Here is a 17,733-nt window from a genome sequence, read left to right on the forward strand (position 1 = left end):
CAGCTGAATCTGTTATTCTGTCCAAACTAACAAGTCTAAGGTAAGCAACCTTGAATGAATGATGCACATGTTTGAAATGTCCTGTATGAAAAAAATATTTACTTGTCTGCAGCAGGTTTATTGTAAGGGCATTTGATCTGATTTTCTGATGCACAAACCACTCAAATATTCTTGAAAGGGGTTGTCATCCGAATCTTGGCATTATTCTGTGATAAAGCAGCTGTTCCCTATTCTGTTTTTAAGTAAATATATTAAAACGTAGCAATTCAGACACGATGAAAATCGAATATACTGTACAGTTCCTCATAACATTTAATCAGTGTGATCAGTGTAAGAAGTCTCGATCTGTGAAATATGCCAGCCGAGCTGCCTGAAACACAATATATGCCTCTAAATCAAAGCTCCATCTGGACAGATAACTGCATTCCTGGATCTGATCTTTAGCTACCTGGCAGTGTGCTGGCTACTGAATAATATGTCATTTCCTACCCTGAAACCGACAGTTTTCTAACTTGCCCAGGTACTGTTTCTGTTGTGTAATCAATGTAGCATATCGCTGTCATTTTATATCTGCAACCTCGATTTGCTTCTGCATTGGCAGGAGAAAAAAAATGCCTTTTTGTTTTTACTGCCTACCAGCATATTGCTCACACGAAGGAAGACAATATCCCAGGCCTGTCTTCCCATGGGTCATGGTACTTAATTGTACAGTTTGTGCGCAGAAACGAGAATTAAAAAAAAAAACCTGAGCTGAAGGAAATGGTGAATCGGAGCGCGGAATGACACGTGTCCTCGCCAGGTGTGCCAGAGAAGTCCAAGACCAATGCCCGGGGGAGATCCTGGGCTAGTTTTCACCCGGCGCTGCGTTGTCTCGCCTGAAGAGCAGCGGTCAGATTCAGCTTTGTCTGCTCCCTGCCACCTAGTATTTTATTGCTCTTTTTTTAAAAGAAGAGTTTGTCCTGCAGTACCTCTTCACATTCCAGTAAATAGTGTTTAGCTTGAAAACCCTCAAGACTTATGGGGGGAAATGGTTTATCGCCGTGCGACAGGTTTAATGGCGATAATTTACGTTGAGATGACAGGAGGTAGCGGAAATACAATTGGATTATTTTTTTTTGTCGCTGTAGGGGCTGAAGATTAATAATGAAACATCACAGGGGTTGCCGTTCTTGGCTCGAGTCATTCCAGGTTCCTCAGGTCATACTCAGTGAGAACATGAGGAGGAGCCGCTGGAAGACGGACAAACTGGGACTCCCGTGAGGACTAAATCGTCCTCTAATGTCACACAGCTCTGCCGAGTTCCGAATTAGTTATTTCCGTCACCTCTTCCCTTACGGAGACTATAAAGGTACGCAAGTGCGGACTACGGACTCCTTACAGAAGTGCCTCTTCGTCTCCTGTCTGTTCATGCATTTGTCCGTCTGCAGTTACGCACAGAAGGCGACGTGTCTGTGTTCCCCCGACACGCACCCGCTACGCAAAGGGGTTGATGCGTCACACAGCCCCGCGCACGCACCTGGGGACAGCATTTGGCATTTGTTTTTTACCGTAAAAATACATTTCATTTGTGGGTACATATGCAGTAGAGGCGGGTGTGAAACCGAGATACATTAATTTTGAGCAACGACGTCACTCTTTGCAAATTCACGCCCATGTCTTCGTCAACAAACCACCACCACCATCATCATCATCGTTATTAATACCCTCCGGGGAAGTTAAAATTACTCCCCTTTTTCATCAGATTCGGGAAGACGTTACAGTGACAGCATCATCTTCCAGAGATGGGTGTCCCCCCCCCTCACCCTGCTTTCTGGGGAGCCCATTCCAAGCGGTTGTTCATCGAGAGTGTGTGAGATTATTAATAATTTTAACAGCCGACTTTGTGCATTTTAATAAGGCCGCGCGCCTTCGGAAGCTCCAGCAAGTTAATTACAAACAGTTGCCTCGGGGCGGCATTCACGAGGCAATTAGGTTTATGTTATTAGGGCAATATAAATTCACGCTTTATCATCCCAAATGCACTTGCAGCACGATGAACAATTACAACTGCTAGCGAAAACCGCTTTTAATACCGGGACTGTGTGCGCATCCCGGTGAGAGAGCACTTTCCCTGCTCTTCGTTTCTTCCTTTGTTAAGCATTTCCTTCGGCAGAGAACAATTCGCTTAGAATTGAAATAAATCGAATTTTTTTTTAATTTTTACATTAAGAGAACGCGTTTTCCGCACTATTCCTGGAGCAGTTCTGGGTGCATAGGGACGGATACATACATCCGCACCCAGGCAAAAAAACGTTTTGCTCCACGACAGCGACGTGAGCCACCTTAAGCAGCTCTCTGATGTCAACGTCAGTGCTGGCGAGATGCTGCTCTCCTGGCAGCGCTCACTGACCGGGGAGCTGCGCTTCACATCTCCCGAGCCCAGCCTGTCCGCCCTTCCTGTCCTCCTCCTGCCGAATCCCAGGGATTTCTCCCCGGCCAGGCGAGCCGGGCGCTGTGCGGGGATCAGCGAGGCACCTCGGTCCCTACTCCCGCACAGGAAAAGGTAAGACCGTTCTCACGCTGCACAGGTGCTAGGAAAAAAAGAAAAAGAGCTTCATTTTCAAGCTCGTACGTTTAATTCAACACCCATCGAGACATTGAAAGAAAGAAAAAGAGACAATTTTAGGTGTATCCCTGTTTTGTGGACCGCTCATTTAAGCCACCCTCATTTGCGGGACCTTGATGTTTCAGTTTCATTTATCTCACTGTCCGAGCATATTTCACCAACCCTTCGTTTGCTTGGGCTGTCTCGGATTAACTAAAGCCACCGGAGTCTTCATTATGTTACAAATGTGCGAGTACCGACTGCAACGGAAATGGGTGGATTGCACTGCTTTTGCTTCAGTGCCGATTTGTGACAGTAAATTCCGAGATAGGGAATTGTGACAGAGATTTCGGGTCTGGGGTGCCAGCGAGGAACATCAGTAATTAAGGCATTTTTATTTCGTCTATTTGATTCTGTTTAAAATACATCAAAAACAAGGTCGTGTCAGCTAGGGGTTCCGCGATCCCGTTCAAGTGTCACCTTACGGCAGGACCGTATCTGTTCCCTGTGAGCTGACCTTCATGAGCTCGCTTCAGTTGGGCAGTATTGAACGCGAACGCCACACCACCAGGTGCGAAGGTGTGGCAGGGCTGTGCCTGACAGTGGAGTCCGGACTCTGAAAGTCGGCTCTTCATACAAAGGGTAGGAAGGAAAATCGGCGTTTGTGATTAAGGGACATGATTTGACAGAAGTGTGACATTAAACAGACAAACTGAATTAAGAGTCGCAAGTGACGACCCGTGTAGCAGTCCGGGGAGCTGACTGCCGCGTGCTGAACAGCCCTCTCCTCTGCTCCTTGGCGGAGCCAGAGGAGGAATGTGGTCAGCTGTGAGCCAGCTGTTATGTTAAGGTATGTTATTGCCCAGGTGTAGGACCAGAGTGGTGTGGTCAGTGGTCAGTGGTCAGTGTGGTGTGGTCAGATATATAAAAGCACAAGAAGGTATGTTATTGCCCAGGTGTAGGACCAGAGTGGTGTGGTCAGTGGTCAGTGTGGTGGGGTCAGCTATATAAAAGCACAAGAAGGTATGTTATTGCCCAGGTGTAGGACCAGAGTGGTGTGGTCAGTGGTCAGTGTGGTGTGGTCAGCTATATAAAAGCACAAGAAGGTATGTTATTGCCCAGGTGTAGGACCAGAGTGGTGTGGTCAGTGGTCAGTGTGGTGTGGTCAGCTATATAAAAGCACAAGAAGGTATGTTATTGCCCAGGTGTTGGACCAGAGTGGTGTGGTCAGTGGTCAGTGGTCAGTGTGGTGGGGTCAGATATATAAAAGCACAAGAAGGTATGTTATTGCCCAGGTGTAGGACCAGAGTGGTGTGGTCAGTGGTCAGTGTGGTGTGGTCAGCTGCGTTCGTTGATCGGTGCTGGAGCAGGCTGGACTGTAGCTTTGTCAGGTTATAAATTTGACAGCTTCGTGGCCAACAGTCAAGCACTGTGCTTGAGTATTAATTAAAAATGTTCCGAACAAGCTCCCCTTTCCTGAGTGGCTAATGGGCTCCGGTGTGGAATAGCAGTGTAGCCGGTGCTTTTCTTCTGTCTGACAGGCTGGAGCTGTTTCTCGGTACACTGGCCTCGGGTCCGTGTGCTGTGGACCTGCTGAGAGTTCGTTCTTCCCATTGAAGCAGCTTGTTGTACCAGCCAGCCGGTCAGGTCGCCCAGGTCAGATTGAGCGGAGGAAGAACAGGACTGGCGTGCAGATTGTTTTCTTATGTAATGTTCATTTTTCACTCCTCTGTGTTGCTGGGCGTTTTGTGTTAAAACATTGCTTGGGTCGTACAGCGGTGCCGTTCAGCATGAACAGACTGGTTCCCTCTGTCCCAGACGATCCTGAATATGTAGTTTAGTGTTGATGCGTGTAAGTTATAAATACAAATATGAAGAAAAACTTTGGAACCTGCACCAAGGGAGCATGTTAGGAGATTGAAGGTGTTACAAGACCAGAGCTCATCTTGCAACAAACTGTCCACCAATCTGCTGATCACAATAACAAAACCCGTGGTGCTTCACTGCATTTTATTTGTGTGTCAGAGACTTTCTTCTTCCACTAATCGTATCCCATCACTAGGTTCTGGGGTTGTAGCTTGCGTCTGGCATTTTGATGTAACCTAGCGTGGGAAGTCCTGCAGTGCTCATTCTAAAACTGCAGGCAGGAGCTCTTCAGTAGTCTGGAAATACCCCTCCTTCAGCTCCAGGCTGGCAGAATCCTCACGAGTTCCAGTTGGGCCTGAGACTGAGGCACGCAAAATCCTAATAGTTTGGATATATCATTGAGTCCCTGAAAGTATGAGGGCTTAACAGTCATCACAGCAGATGCTTTAGGCTAATAAACTCATTAAAATCTCTTAATTCCTTGGTCCCTGTGGAGTGTATACTCCACAGTATTAGCATCTGAAGCAAGCTGAATGTTAGCGTTCATTACAGTTCAGCTGTCTTCTAAGCTACAAGTGGATTCTGAGTTGAAGTGTCACACTCGTTCTTCATCCTCAGGAGCTGTTATGTGGGTACTGCACAGACACTTGTCCGGCGGTATATTTGTCACACTGACTGCTTGTTGGATTGTTGCCCATGATTAAGAGGTTGTGTCATTTTGTGCCAGTCTCGGGTCTCAGGTAATGCATTTTAAAATTGGTGCTGTGTTTACAAGGTATCTCCAGGTGGTGGTGCTGTGTGGTCTGTGATGTGGTTTTGTCTTTGAGCTAGAGGCTTATCTTCATTGGAAGAGACAGGGAATTATGTGCATAAGAATACAGAAACCCTAAAGCCTGTTTCTTTCTGTATTATACAGTATTATACATATTAGGTTACCAAATACGAATAAAATACTGCTGTTTTTGTCTGCATTTTAATAATCGTATCTTGGATGGTTGTTGCTGTTAGGAAGGATATCATGACTCAGCATTTGTGTGCTGTTTGACACTTTCCAGTGGAGTGTGACTGTATTCTCACTGTTAAACATGAAAATAATAATAATTGACTGATCGCGCTCTGTGTGGATGACAGTAGCGTCTAGCACGGCTGTCACTGGTGTCCCTTGGAGGCAGTAAGAAAGTCTGTGGACGTTGGCCTAAATGACCCTTTGCAATGCCAAACATATAACAAATAGCAGATTTTCTGGTACAAAAGATTTTTTCAGCCTTGAGAGATTTGAATGAGGATGGGATGTGGCCTGTGTGTGGGGAGAGGGGAGAGGAGCAGCCCCCGGGGGGGGTCAAGGGTCGCCCCTGCAGCCTCTCGCCCGGAGCCAGCGGAGGCCAGCGGAGCTTCTCGCTGTACCCATGGCAGCTGGGCGCTGGCTCAGCCGGCCGGAGCAGCACTTCTCCCAGCTGTGCAGGTGCTGCTGCTGCTTTAAACCGACCCGGAGTGAAGGCAGACCATCCTGGATTAAAGTCATGGAGCTCGCGCTCTCGAAAAATGAGCGAGCTGCTGCAGTCTTTCTGCCCGAGGGGGGAGGGACAACAGTTCTGCGATCATGTTTTAAGGTGTTCTGGCGTTTTTTCGCCCAGTCTCTCTCCTTACGTGGCCTCACCATGTGTCCAGACCCATTAGCGTGACGAGACGGGGCCACATGTCTCTGCACCGTCCTTCTCCTGCGTTCTAAAGCATCGGGCGAGAGGGGAGGAAGGAAAAGCAATTTGCTCAGTCCACAAACTTGTGCACCTCGGACGCCAACTATTCTGACCAGCAGCTGTTATTTAAAAAGTTGGTAACAGATGCTCTCTTATTAAAACTGAACAGTTCTCCATCCAGCAGTTGTCTTGCAAGACGCGTTTCTGTTTGTCATTTATCAGCCTGGCCATGAGCTGGGAGCTGCTGCAGCCAGACCCTTTGCCCCTGCTGAGCACATGAGCACAGGACACTGCCTCCCTGCTCCCACAGCAGCAGACAGCGAGCAGGCCACTTGATTGGGTTTTCTCTTTTTACAGTTTAGCCAGCTGTTCAGCTCTGTCTGTGTTATATATCTTTCATGATTCCTGCTGGATATTGCATTGTCATGCAGGCAGGACTTTAAAGAATGGTTAGACAAATACATATTTCTTTGCAGTGGGCCTGAACTGCACTGTGTGTATATCTTTACTACAGACTGACTGTATGAAACATTATGGACTAATCTCTGCTGTTATGCCTCTTTAATCCGTTTTAAAGGCCATTGTGCTTTGCTGCTTGTTACTATGTAATGGACTGACTTTTCTTCTCCACAGCTCATTAGTCTACAAATACAGATTAATATTTAAACATCAGGATTGTTAGATCTGCTTCATTTCACATGTCTCGGTCTCATCTGTGGCTGATCCAGCCGTGGTATTTAACTGAAACGGGTCACTCTTCATGCTTTCATATGCAATACATTCTTATTAGAAACTGCGCTTAGCTGCTGGGCTTGACAAGTCTCCGCCTGAGTGGGGCGGTGAGGTCTGTGCCCATCAGCGAGGCCCGTACAGGCCAGTGAACGTGCTGTTGGCCAGACTGGAATGGTTTTGACATTTACTCTTATCCCTCTCTAAGGTATTCAACCCTCGCTGCTCAGAGGAGTGAGATGTGCATCCATCTGCGATTAGGATCCCTTTTGGATAATATTTAGATCTTTAGAGTGTGGTCCAAATACACATTTTTTCATCTCTTCAAAAGATAAATTTTATCATTTTATTTTGCATTGCTTTTTAGTAAATGTGTGTGCATGTGTGTTGCGCAATTCAGTTATGCCTTTGGGTGTTAATTTTGGATGTGTGAAAGGTCTTTCCGCTCCTGGGTTATTATTTGGGCAAAAATAGGAAAAACATGGCAATACATAGATTAACTGGACAAAAAGACAGTTTCAAAAGTTAGGGATACATTTGTCATTTGAAACTGAAAGATGAAGAAAAAGAATTAATGGGAAAAAATTGACTTTTGATAAAATACCTACTTAGAAGTTTTTTTAAAGTAATTTTAATACAGAAATGAGCTACTTATATCATTTGATTAAAAAAGCATTTTCATTCCTTAATTGACTCCAGTTCTTTCCTAGGTAATTATCCTAATTTGTTTAATCAAGACTTAATTCTGTGCTTATTAACATTAAAAGAATTTCCGAGAGCTAAGTTAATTCATTTTTTGGAACGTGTCGATATTCTGAAGTCTTCATTAATTATTCAAGGAATCTTCGCTTGAGATGCTGATGCCCTTAGACTGAAAGTTAAACCTGTGCTTACAGTGTCTGGGGCGCTTCAGGGTTCAGCTCTATGACTTAATAAATACATAAGTAGTGATCCTTTAATTGAGCATCTTGGGAAGATGTCCACATAGTGGAAGATTTGTTTGCTGGCCAGACTTCTGCCTTCCCTATCCGTGAGGAACCCCAGTGACAACGGGCAGAATGTGTTTTTTAGAGGGAGCCCTGTCTGCAGTGATCTGCAAGACCGAGGTCGATATCTTTCGTTCCAGGGAAAGATCATTTATCAGTCCTGCGTGTCCCCTGTCACCTGGCACGGCAGGAGGAGTGTGATGTAATGGTAGGAAAAGCGTCTCTCTGCAGTGCAGGCATCTCCATCGAGAGTCTCGGTGGCTTCAATGCCATTGTCCTGTGTCAGTGTGTGTTTGTAAGAGGCAAGTCTGTGCTTCCATTTTCCATGTAAATTGTTCGTTTATTTGCCTGATGCTTCTATCCAATGCAACTTTCAGAGGATGCATAGTTTTACCAGCAAATGTTTTGCCCGTTTTTACAGCGGGGGTTGGCTGGAGCAAACTGGGATTTGAACCTGCTGGTCAGGGGCTCTTCCTGCTTCAAACTGCCTCCCCCCGTTAACGCCTCTCTCTCCAGGGATCGACAGACACGCAGACCTGTTTTGTGCAGGAGAATTTCAGACTCCCGTGACGCACAGGTTCCCATTGTGGAATCAGGATTTGTGTGCCAGAGACTGGAGGTGATCTGAGTTTCCATGGGTCACTGTGCCAATGGGCCCATCTGCTGCAGTTTTGGATCCCATCAGCTCACATCCTTGGCTTCATAAAAGCTGACGTTGCTGAAGAAACACTGTAGTTTAGCTCACTGTTCCCAGACATATCTTCTGAGCAATCAGGAAGGTATTTGTTGAGCCAAATCGAAAGTATTCATCTGTAAAGAATAATGTCAGATCTGACCTTTAAATGTTGGAATGTCTTTGACCTTTGAGAGGATAAGAGAGGATAAGAAGATCCTATATGATTGATTTAAGATAAAGGCGCTGAGCGTGTAGATTTGTTCAAATGTGTAATCTGAGGTAACGTCTACAGTAATGATCTGACTGAACAGGATGCCCAGTCCTGGTTTTCAAAGCGGCTGTGCTGTGTAAGTGAAGGCAACAGAGTGTAAGAACAAAAAAAGAGGTTGCGACTGAGAGGATGCTGTTTGACTCATCTTGTTTCTTTGGTTACTGGCAGCTTAATGATCTAATTATTCCATTGATCTGTTTCTTGGAGGGCCCCACAGAGTCAAGAATTAATGTAATTGGGAATTAGGAGGGGAGACCTAATGTGGTGAATTTTGGAGTTTGCCTTTCAACTTGCATTTCATAAGGTGCTTAAATTCTCCAACTTTCAAATAGAGAAATGTCTTGTTAGTTCAATTAAGGATCCAGGTAAGTTAAGAGCTCAGAGGGAACAAATGTGTGCGCTCCTGGGACCTGGACTGGGACGCTCCTGCTCTGAGGGCTTTTGTAAATTGTTTTGCGTTTACAAATGTGGGTGGCACTCCTCCCCGAGTCTGGACTAGAGTGCCCATACCAACACGTCGGCCTGGTTACCAGGGACTGTGCGCTGCAGGAGGTTCAGTCTTTGTGATGTCAAAGCTGGGGCCCAGACCGCTTGGCCATTACAGGTCCCAGGGCTCAGTTCATTGGAGCTGACACCCTTGCTCTTGTGCTCTGGCTATATCCCACTCTGGCCTCCTGCAGGCTCTCCCAGAATACCATTGGTAAAGCCGTTTCTCATCTGTCCAGCTGTCCAGCCACGTCGCGGGCGCATATCACCTTGGTGGGGCTGCAGTTTGGTGGTGGATGAAGTAGGTCCCCTCAAAGTACTAGACAATGCACCGGATTATTGTAGTTCTTTGTTTTGCACTAAACTGATGGAATTACTCTGCCTCGATGAGGCATGAGTATAGTTTCAATTCTCTTCGCTGGTGAAACTGAAGGGGTTTATTTCTCTCCTGAGCTGGCAGGAGGCTGTGGTGAAGTGGGGGTGAATGTGTCTTACAGCAGGGGATCAACAACACGCCGGCACGCCCCCCTTCTGCCTCCTCTGTGCTGGGGGAGGGAGTGCGTGGTGGAGGACTTTCAGATCTCATTGAAAGGGCTCCTTTATCAAAGCACTGGGGGTCTTCAAAATGCCAGCAAAGTCTCGGGAAACTGCTTTAAAATACTGCAGTTGTGTTCTAAATACTCCCCATGTGGCCTGTGCTTCCTGCGTGCTGGAGTGCCCTGACTGGGTACTTCTCTAATTAGCCTTGACTGGCTCTACAAGCAGTCGCACGCCGGCAGCAATAGCTTCTTCCAGTTTGTGGTTTGCGTTACAATTAAAGGAGGATATGCTCGCTGCACTGCAGAAGCAGCAGCCTGGGCTTCAAATGACTTTCTTGCTGAGGACTGATCTGTTCCATTTATTTTCTTTATACCAACAGCCAACATAAAATATATTTAAATATAAAAAGCAGGATTGTTAAATGGAGACATCCGTTTTAGCGGCACAGTTCTTTATCCTCTAGTGCTACCGTGTCTGTGAGGCTCTAGGCTTTGTGGCTGACTGCTGGTGTTGTTTTCTGCATTTGCCGATTTTGCCAGATCTGGAATCGGGCTGGATCCACAGGTTGTTCCTGAAGGCTTCCAGAGGGCATGAAATCGATATGTGTGCTCTAGCAGCCTTGGTACATCAGGAACAGCTACCACCAAACAGGGCATTGCAAGCCTGTTCTCAAGTAGTGATGAATTGGGTTGCGGTGGAGAGATGAGGGTTCTTTCAAAAGGCAGCTGGGTTTGACTGGGAAGGCATGGTTCCAGCTTCCATAAACATGCTTCCTGGCACCCTGTCGGGGGTGTGGTCCTGTGGTTCCCTTGCCTCATGATGGAAAGATGGCTGGATCTGCAGCTGGGCTGCTCACATGTTGTGATTCTGTCTGTGGGCATTTGGGCAGACTGCTGATTGTGTCAGGAGTGGGCAGGATCTCATGAAGTCAGGCTTGTGTTGTTGGCCACCAGAGCAGACGGACTGGACTCGTGTCTTTCACTCACATCCACATGCTTTCAGGTGATCACACACACAAACAGGCTGCAAGAAATTCTCATTATACACCACAGAGCAGAGGGGTCATTAGAAGCTCTGGTCTGAACAGCTTTATTGAAATGTTTTCTATATGGAAACATTAATAAGCACACATATTCCTTAATAGTGTTTTTTGTGCAATTGTACTTTGGGGAATAGAGAGAAATGAATTTCTGAGAAGCCCTTGTAAAAATCGCTGTACATTATGAACCCTAGATCAAAAGAAACTCGGAAGGTATAGTAGCGCTCGGAAACTCTGGGTTCCCTCTAATCACCACGAAAATTTTTTGAAAATAAAACAAATTGGAGGTGACTTTTTGTGGATTTCAAATGTATTAATAATCCTTTTGATATTTTGTGCGTAGTTCTCCAAAACATTGCCAGGCTCCTTTTGGAGTTTTTGTACAGCAATATACTGTACAACGTTCACCGGAACAACATGTAGGAAATACAGGAGTACAGGGTGTGCAGTGTTGGTGTCCTGTGCTTAAACTGAAGCTTTCAAATACCTGCTGATGAAGCGCTTGCTGTTTCTTAGAGAGGTAAGTGTAAGTCTGGGACCATTCACCATGGGCTTCCTTTAGCCCAAATGCTACATCTCTGTGGGACACCTGCGGGGCTCTGGGTGGCTTGTTTTAATAGACAGATGAAAGGGACTTGGCTGTCAATCTGCAGCTCCCTTCCCTTGGAGGCAGCTGGGACAGGTACATACCAGGCGGAGACTGACTGTTCGTGGGCTGTAATCCTCCTGTTGCTGTTTGGTTGGTTTGTGTTCAGCTGATTCCTTACTTGTTCATCATAACTTGACCTTGTAATGGGTGCAGGAGGGATTCCAGCTCCACTAGAACTACATTTTAAGCTAGCAACGCGCAAGCGGGCACCTAGCGTGTGTGTATGAATCCTGGCATCACTGCATGATACGCTGCAGTAAACAGGGCACTGCTCTGCCTTGTGGGCATAGCGAGTGGCTGCTTCTTCTTGAGAAAAAATTCAATTTATTCTTAAAGAGCCCACAGCTCTTACAAGTCCCACAGTTATCTCAATGCCACCCCACCTCAGATCACCCAAAAAAGGAGTAGGTCTTCCACGACTGAGCTCAGTGGACACTGGAGCTGCTCAGCATATTGAGCATTGCAATACATGCAGCACAGCCAGCTGCATGATGGTTTTATTGTCTCATTGTCAGATAGTTAACTCTAGGGGCTGAATGTAGCGCAAATCCTCAATGTGGATTGGAAGGGCTGCTGATATGATCAGTTTCTGGGTAGTTCTCTGAGGGGACAAAGTCTGATGATTTGGCCACGTGAGGTGATCTTCTGACATGGTTCCACATCAGAAAATGTTTAGACCTAGAGAGTGAGGAGCCACCGCCTGACTTCAGTCACTCCTCTCTCTTGTGTGGGTTGGCAAGGCTGGTTCGGAATAGAGCTTGAGATTCCTCCTGCAGGGCACGTTTCATTAGAACACCTCCCCTGAAGGTCTTGCCCTCCGTTCTGCTGAAGCTCGATGATGAATTCACTCGCAGGTGGTATTTAATATTGAAATTTATTTTTTCATTTACATGCCATCACAGTCAACAAATTTCATAACCATTTTGCGAAAGTACTTAACACATTTTTGCTGGACACATTTTTCCAAATCTCTACAAGCTTGCGTCTCCATAATAACAATGAATGTGCTCCCTTGCTTAAATTTCTTACTTCTCCGATTCCTCTTTCTGTCTCATTAGGGTGTAGGATAGCCTGCGTACTAGATTTCTGAATCCATGTTGAAAGGGAAGCAACTGTGTTCAATTCAGTATTCTGCAGCGTGAAGGATCTGCAGGGGGTGTAGCTCTTCCACACTTCACATCCTTCTTCTGCTGCTACTCCTCTGTTTTGAAGTCACTGTCTGTTCTGGTTTAACTCCTGAGTCTCGGAGTCCACATGGAAAAAAGTCTGGTTCCTCCACGTAGATGTCAAGATTTCATGTATGCTGGTTTTCCCCTTAGACACTGTAAATTGCAATTTGGCCAAATCGTTATGCTCTTAATTACTACTTGGCATCTGATGGAAAGATTTTGTGCAATCCCATAAGGCAAGGCATTCCTGCTAACCTATTTTCTGTGCTCACAAACCCCCTTACAAATAATTCTCCTTTCTCTTTTCGACTAAGGATTAAATAAGGGCTTTCACAGTCTGAAAGGTATTTTGGTGAGGATGGACTCCTGGTTCCTTCTCAGTTTTTTTTTACTAGCTTTTGTTACAATGTAACAAATATCAGTTAGCAATTTTTTTATAAACAAGGAATAATTATTTAATTAGATTAATTAGAGTAAATAATTACTTAATTGCTTAGCGGGCACCATTGCAGACCTAGAACTGGTCCATTTTACTCTGAAAGCTTTCAGTCAGTTAATCAATATGAATTTCTTTCATTTCCAAACTGACTGACGGTGTAACTCCTGAGGCAGAAAGGCAGGATGCTGGCTGTGTGTTCTCGGTGAAGGATCGCCTGGCAGATTATTCCTTATAGTGGCCATCTCTATAGCAACTCCAGTACTTCTGATGAGCTGTAGTTCAGGGGCAGTGCTGAAGCACAATTCAGTTAAATTCAGCAAAATATAGAACAGGCTTAAAGGGAACTAAGTGTTCTAATTAAAGCTCATCATGATAAATGCAACACAATTTAATGAGTTTATAGGACGCCTGTTGTATTCTTTTACCTGATGAAGCGTTTGAAATAAGGAGGTGAGGTATGTCTGAAGGCTGAGATTTGTAGTGCAGCGGGGATGCTCTCTCTGTAGTGTAGATTTGCCAAATCATAACATTTGAATAAAGTCATGTTCTTACTACCAATAGAATAACAAAATAAAATTTCTGTTAGCTTCTTGCAAATGACTCATTTTACATGCTACTTAATTATATATATTTAAAAAAGGCTAAGCTCTTTTAAATCATTTTGTATACACAAATCAGTGCTTAGCAGGGTCTGTGCTTTACAAGGTCAGGCACTAGTGTGTGCTTTGATCTGGTTAGTGCTGGAGACTGTGATGCAGTGTGAAGGCTGGTGAGATGTGGGCAGTCATTGTTCATAAAGACTCCTGACCTGCTCAAGAGAACATGAGTTACCAGGAAATCTTCCCAGCGAAGGGCCCTGAGGCACAACGTGAAGGACCACAATGTGACGTTTTCTCCGAAGATCAGTGTGAAGGTACAGACGGGTCAGGGCAGTCTTTTGTTCCAGCACGAAGATCTTTTTACGAACCACTGCCTCCCACTAAACATCGGAGCAATTTTCTCACAGTGCAGGCTCGGGCGCTGGGTAGGTAAACTCCTGCTGAGGTAAGCTTGCCTTGTATATTCATAAAATGAATGGCTGCTTGACAGCTTATGAAAGGATGGAAACGAAGAAAAATAAGGATGGAAACAAAGGCTGCCTTCTGTCTCAATGAGACCAGGTGTGCGCAGTGAAATCCATTGGCAATACACTGCAAGCATGTTGTCAGTCTCCTGATCTTGAATCTAATTTTTTAATTGAGTGAGTAAATGCTGGGTTTTATAGGACAAATGTGTTTCTTCTGACCTTGGAAAACTGGATAGAAGTTCTCGGTACAAACACACTTCCTAGCAGCTGTGTATTTCCAGTAAGACATGACAAAGCAAAATAAGGAGGGCCGTACTGTAGGTTCCTGCAGGTTTCGGAACTGGAGCTTCAGAGCCATATCGCTACCGGTTTGTGAGCAGAGGCCACGTGTCTTGTGATTTGAGTGTTTTTGAGGCTGTCCTTCTTGACTACAGTCCCAGGTTTTTCCGTTGGGGAGCAGCATCACCAGTGGTGTGAGAGAAGAAAAGTGACCAATGAGAATCTCACGCTGGACACGTTGGTGCTTCCTGGGCTTCCTCTGCTGTGGGTGTCGGTGGGAGAGCTGATTCATCGTGCGGTCCGTGGCTAAACACTCACGCCTGACCTGTCAGCTTGCCGCCCTGGCAGGAGATTTATCAGCCTCATCTCCTCGCTGAAGGAAAGCTCACGAAGCTTCCCAGAAGCTGTTGACTGGTTAACGGTCTGTCGTGTCCCGAGCTGCGGAGTAAATCAGGCAGCTGCGCGCGCTGGAGATGCCTGGCACTAGAGCAGTCTGCACAGGCGGCCCCAGCCCTAGCCAGCATTTTCCGGCAATGCCTATAACTTCTGCTGAGTTACTACAGTACATCTCATGTTTTTTAAGGTCTGTTCTTGAAGTTGTTGTGGTTTTTTTGTACCTCTTTAACTCAGACAGAATATTTTGAACGGTTGTTTTACACAGCCTCTGTAATTGCTGGGTGCGTTTTGATACAGGATTCCCTTTTGTCATCGCCTGACTTTTTGCCCAGTGTTTCTTACCTGCTGTGAGGTGTGTGGGCAATGGTTTTGAAGGAAAAAAGCAGGAAAGCACAGCCGTGATGTGAGAAGCTTCACGTTAAGAAGACGTTTTGTGACGCCTCTCTCTGTGAGGAAGACAGGCCAGTCCTGACGGGGCTCCAGCGCTTATAGTTCATTTATATTGTGTGTCCTAGAGGTTGTCAACTGTGCTGTGCTTAATGAGCACTCGTGTTCTAGGAGTTCTAATTATACAGCTCGTGTTTTGTAATTAGGTGAAGGGACATGCAGCCGTAACAAACAAACTGGAAGATTACCAGGAGAGAGCCCACACAGGCTGGGATTTCATCTGAGTGTTCTTTCTGAATGCAGCGCGCGATGATGGGCCCTGAGCCTCAGGCTCGTGGCCGAAGGTCTTTGTGCTCCAGCCCCTGGAAGCATGAGCTTGAGGAGGGAGGTCCAGCACACACTGAGGACCGAGACCTTCTCTGCTGACCACAAGCAACCGAGACCTTCTCTGCTGACCACAAGCAAAGGTCAAAGGTCAGAGGTTACCGCAATGAAAATCTTTGAATTTACGGTCTTCATTAGAAGCCACCATCCAGGGGATCAATAAAATCAATGGGCAGGGAAGTGGAAATGATTTACAGGAGGGCTGCTCCATAATCCATTTCATTTTCTCTCACATTAAACTTTAAAAACCCTGTAGAGCCATCTTCTTTTATTTGACAATAAAGAGGCTGAATGCCCATGAGCAAGGTTAAACCCCACCGTCAAGCACTGCAGCTCGGTGGGCTCCTTCCTTCTCTGTCAGGGAGACCCAGCTTCGAATTGCGACTTTCTTCCAGTTCTTTTTTGTGTCCTTGCTTTGCTAAGGAAGCAGTGGGTTTTTTCAAACCTCTTTGACAGCATCAGCGGGTGGTGGAGTTTTGAAACAGTATTATCAGCAGGCTGAAAACCATTGGTGCCAAATATGTGTGAGCTAAGCATGATCTAGTCCTTTCCCCAAAATTGTATTACTTTTAAAAATGTCAAGCCAGGTTCCATTGTAAGCCTGTAATGTTTAAACATACATGTCATATAATACCAATGTTAGAAGATTTATAGTTTGGAAAACTCATTGGACCAAGGCTTGTTAATCATTTCTATTGTTTTTTACTTTTTGTAGTATAAAATGAAATCCAAGTATGGCCCTGGGTCCTACTCTCACACCTGGACGAGACTGTGTGTGCAGATGACTCAGCGCTGTGTGTAAATATGATGACTTCAGTGTTTTGAAAACATTCAGCACTGTCTGCATGATGCAGATCCTTGGCTCGAGGGTTCGTCAGAGCAAAGCCTGGGGATGTAACGAGGTTTAGCTGATTTCAGCTTCTTTATAGCTAAAATTTGGCACTATTAAAAAAAAAATCCTAGTTTCAAATGCTTTTTAATTGTTTACAGTGCTGGGCTTTTTAAACTGGAACCTGACACTTGGGTAACTATTAATAAACTAGTATTTATTAATAAACCAGTTAATTAATGTGTTGACAGCAATAGTGCTAGCTCTGTGGCATTCTTTTGTGGAACAGGTTGGCTGGTTGGCGTGAGCTGTCAAACTGAATTTGCATGGTTTTCCTGTCTAATGGATGAAATATAGTATTTAAGCTGCTGTGTTTAAGCTTCCAAACTGTGTTTTTAAAATTGTGTTCAATATTCAATGTCGTAGTGGAGCTTTTTACGTTGAATATAGGAGTTTTTATGCCAAAGTTTCATGGGCCCTGGAATTTGAAGGAAACATTATAGCATGTAATAACCGCTCATGTCATCGTAATTATTCATGAGGTTTCATAAAAAATTGCAGCTGTCTTTCCCCCATGATGGGATGCCAGTGGAATCCTAAATTACATAATGGGTGAACTCTAATCCGTGTTCACTAACGGAAGGACACAGTTACATGCCTGGATGGCCTCAGCAGAAAAGAACAATTCAAATTTCAGTGTGTTTTTTACCGGACAGGTGCAGTGGCTTCTGTCATACAAATGAGTTTGGGAGGCGGTGTGCTTTCAGCTCGGTGCTGTGCCCTGCTCTCACAGACACTCTGCTGACATGGTGCCCTCCTCCCTGGAGTGACTCAGCACATTTCCTTCAGCATGCAAGCAATCCTTCAAAGCGGATGAGAAATACATCAGGGTTCCAGAAGGCTCAGGTTGTGAAGGTCCTCTGTGTTTTTTTTTAAACGCAGTTTAGTTGGTGATGGGTGGAAGTGGCCTGTCCAGAGGAATGGCTCCTCTCTCATGGGGACGCTGGTGGGAGTTTCTGGGCCCTTCAGGTTCTATTGCGAGGCCCTGGTGGGAGCAGCTGGGTAATCGTGTTGCACAGCCCTTCCTGCTCCAGCTGTGGTTATATTGAGACTTTTATCTTCCCTCTCCTAATGGGCACAGTTCACTCAATCACTCTGAGCTTTATTTTATGGTTTGTGTGGCCTTTTCATGGGGAACGTCATATCAGGGTACTTGCGAGATGGCACGGAAAGCTTTTAGATCAAGAGCGATAAAATAAGC

The 17,733-nt window shown here is 45.4% G+C and overlaps 1 protein-coding gene across 1 annotated transcript in view; it reads left to right on the forward strand.

Annotated features, from left to right (window-relative positions):
• The first annotated feature begins 1,602 nt into the window (after positions 1–1,602).
• Positions 1,603–17,733, forward strand: part of drp2 (dystrophin related protein 2) — a 61,198-nt gene continuing 45,067 nt past the window's right edge. The window contains exon 1 of the mRNA XM_088597437.1: positions 1,603–2,542. The gene's annotated coding sequence lies outside the window, so the exon portion shown is untranslated. The remainder of the gene's footprint in view (positions 2,543–17,733) is intronic.

The sequence above is a fragment of the Lepisosteus platostomus genome, chromosome 10 (genome assembly GCF_059453375.1).
Source record: "Lepisosteus platostomus isolate fLepPlt1 chromosome 10, fLepPlt1.hap1, whole genome shotgun sequence".
Classification (NCBI taxonomy): domain Eukaryota; kingdom Metazoa; phylum Chordata; class Actinopteri; order Semionotiformes; family Lepisosteidae; genus Lepisosteus; species Lepisosteus platostomus.